This window comes from Rhincodon typus, chromosome 21, assembly GCF_021869965.1.
Source record: "Rhincodon typus isolate 14 chromosome 21, sRhiTyp1.1, whole genome shotgun sequence".
Taxonomy (NCBI): Eukaryota; Metazoa; Chordata; class Chondrichthyes; order Orectolobiformes; family Rhincodontidae; genus Rhincodon; species Rhincodon typus.
Genome location: NC_063352.1, coordinates 40,255,334 through 40,265,455, shown reverse-complemented (window position 1 = coordinate 40,265,455; position 10,122 = coordinate 40,255,334). Strand labels below are relative to the sequence as shown.

Genomic DNA, 10,122 nt, shown 5'->3' with positions numbered 1-10,122 from the left:
GACCTGCCCCTAACCTGGGGTTCAGGCTCGGTGTGGGAGTGCATCGGGGACGGGGGAGGATGAGACTTGTCTTGGGGCTCGGGATTGTTACAAAACCAAGGGGATACAACAAAAGTGAACATGACTCGATTCAGTTTTTTTGAAGAATTATCAAAGAGGATTGATGAGGGCAGAGCGGTGGACGTGATTTATGTGGATTTCAGTCAGGCATTTGACACTGAAGACTTGTGACCAGTGGTGTGCCACAAGGATAGTGCTAGGTCCACTGCTTTTCATCATTTATATAAATGATTTGGATGTGAACGTAGAAGCTATGGGTAGTAAGTTTGCCGATGACACCAAAATTGGAGGTGTAGCGAACAGTGAAAAATGTTACTTCAGATTATAACGGGATGTTGATCAGATGGGCCAATGGTCGAGGACTGGCAGATGGTGTTTAATTTAAATGTGAGGTGCTGCATTTTGATTTTCACTTTTTTTGTTTTGATTTATTCTCACATTCACCAGAATATAGTGAAAAGCTTTGTTTACAAGTGGTATAGACAAATCACAGCAAGCAAAGGATGTACCGATCAAAAAGACTTAGAGACATGAAGCATACAGGTGACATTGCAGCTTACAATATTTGAGGCTAGAGTCCGTTCAGATAACAGCCAGAACCTGCTTGTGCACGTGTTCAGGCTTCTGTATCTTCTGCCTGACAGAAGAGGTTGTAGGAGGTTATTACCGGGTGCAATGGGTCTTTGATGGTGTTGGCAGCCTTCCTGTAGCAGCGGGCCATTTAAATTAGAGTCCATTGACGTGAGGTTGGCTTCTGTGATGGTCTCGGCTATGCACATCACCTTCTGTAGTTTCTTACAGTCGTGGGGAGAGCAGTTGCCATACCAGGCCGTTATGCACCCGGACAGTATGTTTTCAATGGTGCATCTGTAAAAGTTGGTGAGGTACTTTATGGACATGCTAAATTTTGTGAGTCACCTGAGGAAGAAGAGGCATTGTTGTGCCTTCTTGACTGTCACATTTACGTGGGAAGTCCAGGACAGGTCATCAGTTATTGTCACTCCTCGGAATTTGGTGCTCTTCACACTCTCAACCTCTGTTCTGTTGATGTAGATAGGGGCATGTTCTCCTCCTTTCTTTTGCAAGTCGATGATCGGTTCTTTAGTTTCGCCGATGTTGAGAGACAGATTGTTTTCTTTGCACCATGTCACCAAGCCCGCATCTCCCTTCTGTATTTTGACTCGTCGTCGTTAGCTATCTATCCCACTACGGTGGTGTCATCAGCGAACTTGTAGATGGTGTTCATTCGGAATTTGGCAACGTAGTCATAGGTGTACAGGGAGTACAGTAGGGGGCTGAGGACGCATCCTTGGGGTGCTCCAGTGTTCATTGTTATTGTGGAGGAGGTGCAGTTATCTATCCTCACTGATTGTGGCCTATGGTCAAAAAGCTGAAGATCCAGTTGCAGAGGGGGGAGACAAGACCAAGGTCTCTCAGTTTTGAGATCAGTCTGGAGGGGATTATGGTGTTGAAGGTGGAGATGTAGTCAACAAGCAGGGGTCTGATGTAGGTGGCTTTGTTGTCCAGATGTTCCAGGGATGATTGCAGGGCTAGAGATATGGCATCCTGTGTGGACCTGTTATGTTGGTAGGCAAACTGTGGGGGATCGAGGCAGGTTAGGAGACTGGAGTTGATGTCGGCCATAACCAGCCTTTCGAAGCACTTCATGATTATTGAAGGCAGAGCTATTGGGTGGTAGTCACTAAAACGCACTACATATGTCTTCTTGGGGAAGATGGTGGTCTTCTTGAAGCAGGTGGGGAGTTCGGTTTATAGGAGGGAGCAGTTGAAAATGTCCGTGAATACCTCCGCCAGTTTGTCCACACAGGTTCTGAGTACTCAGCCTGGAACATCATCCGGACCCGTCGCTTTCCTTGGGTTGACTCCCAGAAAGACTGATCTGACTTCTGAAGCAGTGACAGGGGGAACAGGTCTGTCTGACGCTGTTGGGGGAGGCGTCGCCACGCCAGTGTTTTCTGCTCAGACTGAATATAGAAAGCATTGAGCGGTACCTAAGGTACAGTTTCTTAAGGGCAACTTCTTAGGGAAAAATTTAGAAAAATAAAGAAATAAAAATCCAGCGTTACTTCATAGGAATAAAGCAGAAAATAAAGAAATTGCTTAGTTGCAGGTAGACAGGATAGTAAAGAAAGCATTTGGTACACTTGCCTTTGAACATAGGAGTTGGGAGGTCATGTTGCAGCTGTACAGGACACTGGTTAGGCCATTTATGGAATACTGAGTTCAGTTTGGGTCTCCCTACTGTATGTAAGAAAGGGTTCAGAAGAGATTCACAAGGATGTTACTGGGATTGGAGGATTTGAACTATGGGAAGAGGCTGAATAGGCTGGGGCTATTTTCCTTGGAGCATCAGAGGCTGAGGGGTGACCTATAGGAGTTTATGAAATCATGAGGGGCATGAGCAGAGTGAATAGTCAAGGTCTTTCCCCAGGATAGTGGATCCCAAAACTAGATAGCATAGGTTTAAGGTGAGAGTGGAATGATTTAAAAGGGACCTAAGGGGCACATTTTTCACGCAGAGGTTGGTGTGTGTATGGAATAAGGTGGTGGAGGTAGGTACAATTACAACATTGAAAAAGCATCTGGATGGGTATATGAATAGGAAGGGTTTTGAGGGATATGGGCCAAGTGCTGACAAATGGAACTAGATTAATTTAGAATATCTCTTCATCATGGACGATTTGGATTGAAGGGTCTGTTTCCGTGCTGTATATCTCTATGACTCTAAGCATTATTACAGGCTGTCAATTTTCTGCTGTTTCTCCAGACCCTTCCATATTATTTCTCTCCAGGTAATCTTCTCAAACCCCTAGTTTGCCTCTATTGAATCTGCTTACACCACTTCTAGTCATGCACTCTGTCTGCTACGAGAGAAAGATTTTCTTGCATCACATTTGCTGCTTTTGCAAATCACTTGAAGTCTGTGACCTTTATAATAGCAAGCAGTTTCTCACTATCTATCAAGCATTTAATGTGCTGTCACTCTAAGAGGTTATTTTGTCCTGGTTTTGAAGAGGTTGTAAGGCAGAGGTGAAAAATGGCTACTGATGATCACGTGAGTAAACAACCTGGGAGGCTTTTGTTTTTTTTACTATCCTGAATGGGTGTGGACAGCTCTCTCCGATCCAGATATCTTGGTTTAAGTTTTTTTTAAGTAACAGCAGAAGCTATTGGGGTCTCAAGTTGGAAGCTTCAGTTAATATCTCCTGGCTGCTACGCTCTCTGAATTTTCTCGATGAATTTTCCTCCTGGATTGGAGAGCTGCATGTGAGAATCTGTGTCTGAATTTTCTTTTCTTTTAATGGAGTGTGTTTATAGGATGTTACTATATTGGAACAGTTAATTAGTAATAGTTACTGTATCTGTTATTCTGTTAAGTTTTCAATAGAATTAAGTTTTCTAAATTCCTCTTTATTTGTATTTTAACTACAGTATTTAAGTAAATTATGTTTTGCTTAACGTCAAGTAGTTTGATCATCGCATTGCATCTGACACATTTACATTTGCTTTTAAAATAAGAAAACGTTAGAGTCTGGACAAATCTTCTTTAACTGTTTTGAGGGGGTTTGGTCTGGTCCATAACAAGAAGCTCATAATTTTGAAGACCTCTCTGAGATCTCCTTTTAGCCGCCTTCTCTGAGGATAACAGTCCCAGCGTTCTCAATCTAACCTTATAACTGAAACTCCTCATCTCTGGAATTGTTCCTGTACATCATTTCAGCCGTCGCTCTGTGTTCATTTCCTTCCTATAATATGTGGCCCAGAACTGAACACAATATTCCAGCTGAGGTCTAACGAGTATTTTAAAAAATAAGCAGATTATGGGGAAACAGACTCTCGTAAAATAATATCTCATGATAATGAGAGTGTATTTATCAGACAAGGCAATCAAGTAAGTTCAATTCACAATTTTACAAAATCAAACTGAGCATTTGAAAAAAGTAAACAAGATACTTTGTACTTAAAAATCTCATCTTTTGTGATGTTTTCTGAGGAACAGAATGCAATTGCTCTGGGACTGGATGATGATAATGTGAGTGATTGTGACACTTGAAAAGACTTATCACATTTAAAATACCAATTACCCAATATGGTAATTTCTTAGAGATGTTTCTGCAACACCCCTAAAGAGGCAACAAATGCAAAAGAAAAGCTAAGGAAACTAAAGAAGTGCATCAGTACCCCAAATGGTGTTTCCAGCGTATGATATTTTTAAATCAGATTTATTTTGTTGAAAATAGGTTATGTTCACCTAAAAGCAGATCAGTGTTTTGTTGGCATCATGAAGATGCTTGAAAGTTTTCCTTTGTGATTCATTCTAATTTCTAATAGGAAGGCACAGTGGAATTCAAGAAATCTAGTATTAATAAGGTTAGATTGGAATAAAATGGATGTCGTGCTTGTGGTGCTTTTAAATGTTCATTTAGACGTTAAGCAAGGTGGGGCTGGATTAATCTTCAATCAGTGATCCTGTTTAATGAGTGTTACGTCCATTCTAGTTAATCATACGAGGCCCACGAAGGAAGTTAAAATTGTATCTAAAGAGAAGACAGAGCAACTGTGAGGCTTGTTTGGTAAAGTATGAAGAAATGGATGATTGATTTTTCATCCTTGTATGTCCCAAAGAATGTAAAGCTAGTCATTTTTATGACACTTTGCATATTGATCATCTGATCAGAATTCTAATCTAGATGGTTACATTTCCTATGAGTGAAATTGTGAAATATTTCTTTGTAGCTTGGAAAGATAAAGGGGTTGTGAAAAGTACTTCAGCTACGGAATAACAAGCCCATCTGGAAGCCGTGGATGTTGGATTCCATTTGTTAAAATTATGTGAGATTCTATACTCTTGATGTACAGAAGATCATCCATTTAATGTTGAATAGGTAATTGATAATTATACAACATAAAATAATGAATGAGAAAGGGTTATGAATTGATGTTTCTGGCTTGAAACGTGCTGGAGAGGAAGGACATTTCTTAAAATGGGTGGCTACAAATCAATTACCTGTGCATGCATTTCTTTTTACTTCACAACGATTGAGCATCCTGAATGAGGAGCATCTTGCAATATAATACCTCAATGAATATAGAGGTTTTTGATCATATAATGTATTAGCACGGGTAGAAGATTGGTTAACTAACAGAAAGCAGAGAGTGGGGATAAATGGGTGTTTTTCTGGTTGGCAATCAGAGGCTAGTGGTGTGCCTCAGGGATCAGTGTTAGGACCCCAATTGTTTACAATTCACATAGATGATTTAAGAGTTGGGGACCAACTGTAGTGTGTCAAAGTTTGCAGATGACATTAAGATGAGTGGTAGAGCAAAATGTGTTGAGGACACTGAAAGTCTGCAGAAGGATATAGATAGATTAAGTGAGTGGGCGAGGGTCTGGCAAATGGACAATGTTTGTAAATGTGAGATCATCCATTTTGGTAGGACTAACAACAAAATGGACTATTATTTAAATGATGAAAAATTGCAGCATGCTGCTGTGCAGACACACCTGTGTGTCCTTGTGCATGGATCACAAAAAGTTGGTTTGGAGGTGCAGCAGGTAAATAAGAAGGCAAATGGAATATTGTCCTTCATTGCTAGGGGAATGGAGTTTAAAAACTGTTAAGCTGTAGCTGTGTAGAGTGCTGGTGAGGCCACACCTGGAGTACTGTGTACAGTTTTGGCCTCCTTACTTGAGAAAGGGTGTACTGACACTGCCAGGGGTGCAGAGGAGGTCCACAAGGTTGATTCCAGAGTTGAGAGTTTTGGTTTATGAGGAGAGATTGAGTAGACTGGGACTGTACTCATTGGAATTTAGAAGAATGAGGGGCAATCTTATAGAAAGACAGAATCATGAAGGGAGTAGATAAGGTTTCTTATGCTGGGTGAAACTAGAACTGTGAGGCATAGCCTCAAAATAAGGGGCACATATTTATGAATGAATTGAGGAAGAACGTCTTCACCCAAAGGGTAGTGAACCTGTGGAATTCACTGCTCAGTGAAGCAGTTAGGGCAAAGATAGATTTTTGAATAGTAAGGGAATTAAGGGTTATGGTGAGCTGGCAGGTTGGTGGAACTCAGTGCATGAAAAGATCAGCCATGATCTTATTGAATGGCGGAGAAAATGGCCTACTCCTGTTCCTATTTCTTATGTTGTGTTCTGTAGAATAGACAAAGACTAAAAGAAGGTGTACGTATGTAATGTGAAACTGTAGGTAGATACTTAAAACTGTGGAAGATTTGCTCTGATGCTACCTTGACCAACTGGCTTTCCAGAATATAACAGGGGCATTTGTCAAGATCTAGATGTTCTAGAGCTATCCTAATCAGTATTCATCCCTCAAATTGCATAAAAGTAGATAAACCAGTGATTTATCTCAATGTTGTTTGTGGAATCTTGTTGCTTGCAAGCTGTGCCTTTATTGACTAAAACAATAGTGAGGGCATTGTGGAAGTAATTCATTGGCTGTAATGCACTTTAGAACACCCAGACATGCAAAAAGCACTTTACAAATTCAAATTCTTTCCTTCCCACACCTGTGTCTGTGCTCAGTCAAAAATTATATTGTAATCCATCTACTTCAACATTTTTAATCGTTTGAAAATACGAGTTGATTCCAAATAGCCTATTAGTAGTTTGCTGTCAAAGGCCTTTTAATGCATTTCATCTTGCTATTAAAGTACTGCTGGCGAGAATCATGTTTATGTAGTTGGAAAAACAATATTGCAAAATGTTTTTGGCTTTGAATATTAATTGTAGACAGACTATGTGATTATGTCCCAATAAGATGCAGGACAAATCCCACTATTTTCTTGAATCATTTGACGTAACAGTTAATACTTACCAATGAAAGGCCGGAACTTTGGGAAGAGCAATTGCCATTAGCTCACAATTTTTGGAAGTGTCAAACCCTGCACAAGAGATTTGGGTTTAGCACTGTTTCTGTCAGTAGAATGTTATAGGTATGTGAATTTTTAATTTGAACAACACTTGGAGGAAGCACTGAGGATGGAAAGGACACAAAATGTACTCTGGCTGTGGGATTTCAATGCCCACCACCAAGAGTGGCACAGCAGCAGTACTACTAATCATGCTGGTCGGGTACTGAGAGTCATAGCAGCTAGTTAGGGTGAGCAGCAGGTGGTGAGGGAACCAACAAGAGGAAAAAACATTCTTGACCTCATCTTAGTCAGTCTGCCAGCTGCAGATGCATCTGTCCATGGCAATATTGGTAAGTTAAACCACCGAACAGTTTGATTGGAAGTGTTTATGCTAGCTAGCTGGCAGAATGTGAGGTTTCTGTTTATGTGGTTTTGCCAATCAGCATGTCAGTTACCTTTTCAAGTAAGATTCAGTGCCAAATGTGTCTAACCTAAGTGTTAAGGTTCAGTTTGTCACTAACAATCCTAATGTTCTGATGCTGTAGATGAAGAATTAACTTCAATGACTGGTGTGTAGAATATTTTAATGTATTCTGCAGTGAAAAATGTCCATTGTTCCAAATTCTTGAAGATTCTGTATTAGGTAAGAAAAATATAGTAATGATTCATAACAATAAGTATTAATATTTGTGTCACAATGTACTTACAATACTAAAGCAGTTGCTTGAATTTGGCATCTCAAATGGAATGTATTCTGTTAATGCAGGCAACCTCAAATCTCCTTTATTGTCTGTCATTATTAATTGGGAAATCAGTAGATTTGTCTTGATTTGAAAATTAATTTTTTTAGCTGAGTGCTTGAGTTGAACTTCATTAAAAAGGTAACTTCATTAACGATAAGAAGTCCAGTAAATTTATTTTACTTGGGAATTTTTGAAATCGTGAAAAATTGGACATAGTGAAATTGCTGCACACAATATAATTAGGATTGCTCTAAAAATAATTAACAAATATTTGGATGATGTCCTTTATAGCCAGTAATAATAACATGCTTCTGTAATTAAATGAATAACTCAATGCTGCCACATTTCTCATTTGGCAAGAAGTTGAAGTTTTTTTGGCACCTTCCTTTGAACTTTGGACAATAGCTGAGATGGTTCCCAGATACACAGTATGTGTCTTTATTATACCTTCTCTGACAAAACGGAATATTTAGTTACGGCATTTGCCTAAATATGGAACAGTCAGTCTCTTGTTGCTTTGCATTAAAATATATTCCAGTTGATACAGTAAAATGGTACAAGTATAATGGAAATACTTCATCAAAACTTGACAAAAATTTGAGGTGTGATATGGAGAGTGAAATGTTCCTAATTGTGGCTGCCTACTTACGTTTAAGTTTGAACTGTTGAGGTAAACTAAGCAATTGATAGTTGTTCGTCTGCACCCACGCTGCACCCTATTGTATTAGTGCTCAATGACCTTCAGTAAACTTGATTTGACCCTCAGTCAGGTGTATAGCAGATTGATTCAGTTGATCAGAAGGCATTGCACATAAACAACTCTTAAAATGATTTTGCTCCGCACTGCTTCATAATGCATGAAACAGGCTGTCTTCAATTTCAGAGGGAGTTAGGTTATTATTTCATTGAAAAAACCTGTATAAGTTTTGTAAGTAGAACTATTTTTCAAACTTTGAGACCAATGGGCAGTGGAAATACTCCTAAAATGTGATTAACTTTTAAACATCTACATTCATGTGCTTGTGTGAAATGGTTGGTATGTAGTAATCAAAAACATTTTGGTATTCACAAGAAAAAATGTTTGAATTCTTTGTGATTCATTTAAGCTGTAAAGGGGCTTGTGGCCAATAGCTCTGGAACAATTAAAGTTAACCATTCCAGAGTACCCACCTTTTGAATGCAATGATTAAAACACAAGCTCATACCTATTTTTCCAGTGATGTGATCTCAAGCTTTAAGAATTTTGGTAAAGGTGCAGAATGTTCACTAGGTGCACTTCTGTAATGAATATGTTTTGTTCCCCTTTAGTTAGTTAATGATATTACCGGAGGCATTTTGAGCTGCTATTCAGCTACAGACGTGAAAGCAATATATACAATGCTTTAGCTGACCCTCAGGAAGTTCTGATGTGGAGGTGCTGATGTTGGACTGGGGTGGACAAGATCCGAAGTTACACAACACCGGGTTATAGTCCAACAACAGGTTTATTTGAAATTGCAAGCTTTTGGACCGTAGCTCCTTTGTCAGATGGAGTCAAAGGAGCTGCGCTCTGAAAGCTGGTGATTTCAAATAAACCTGTTTGACTGTAGCCTAGAGTCGTGGACCTTCAGGAAGTTCCAAAGTGTTTCACACCCAATAAAGTACTTTTGGGTGATAGTTACTGGTCTAAACTAGAAATATGCATCATGCGTTTTTTGAGAAATTCTTGAACACTGAAGATTGCCTCCTCCCAAATGAAAGTAGCTAATACATATGTATTCAAAGGGGTACCGTTAGAGTTTTCATTTAATGTGAAGTGCAACAATAACTGTTGTTTTTCACTTGCTTGGATTTTAATAAAATCTCTTCCTTTATGGTCAATACTGTTTACTAATATACTGTTGGTCTTGAGCCACAGGTGATGTTTTATGCAAAGTGTGACAATCCTCATTTCAAAAATTTGGCACAGGTTATTTAAATACACATTAGTTATTACCGTTTCATATGAGCAGCATTCGTTTCTTAGAGTAGGTTTATGTTCAAAACGGAAATGTTATTTCACTCTCTATAAACCTTACAGGTTCTGTGACTGTCATATGAAAATTTTAACACTAGAATGTATGTCTTGCCATCAGTTCTTGTTTGAGTCGATCACCTGCCATGCCTGGAATCAGGATTGAACACGTAAGTTATATTTTGAGATGTTTTTCTGAATCAGCATTAATAACCAATTTTTAAGATAAAATAAATATTATAAGTTATGTTTTTGTGTTGAAGGCACTTTTACACTGATGCTTATCAATCATGGACTTTGTACTTGCTAAATCTCATATCCCAGAGGTAAATAAAACTATCAGCTAGGAGCAAAAGTTGGCCGTTAAGCCCATAAATTCTACCTTGCTATTCAATGAGATCATGGCTAGGTTTTTCCAGCAATCAA

At 39.1% G+C, this 10,122-nt stretch overlaps 1 long non-coding RNA gene across 5 annotated transcripts in view; it reads left to right on the top strand.

The window, feature by feature from the left end:
- The first annotated feature begins 3,599 nt into the window (after nucleotides 1-3,599).
- The window catches only part of LOC125485651, a 37,353-nt gene continuing 30,830 nt past the window's right edge, over nucleotides 3,600-10,122 (top strand). The window contains exons 1-3 of one of the 5 annotated variants that reach the window (XR_007264362.1): nucleotides 3,600-4,967; nucleotides 7,506-7,603; nucleotides 9,763-9,866. This is a non-coding gene — a long non-coding RNA (uncharacterized LOC125485651). Of the gene's footprint in view, nucleotides 4,968-7,505; nucleotides 7,604-7,898; nucleotides 9,867-10,122 lie in introns of those variants that run through there. The other 4 variants (XR_007264363.1, XR_007264364.1, XR_007264360.1 and 1 more) reach the window with 4 other exon arrangements.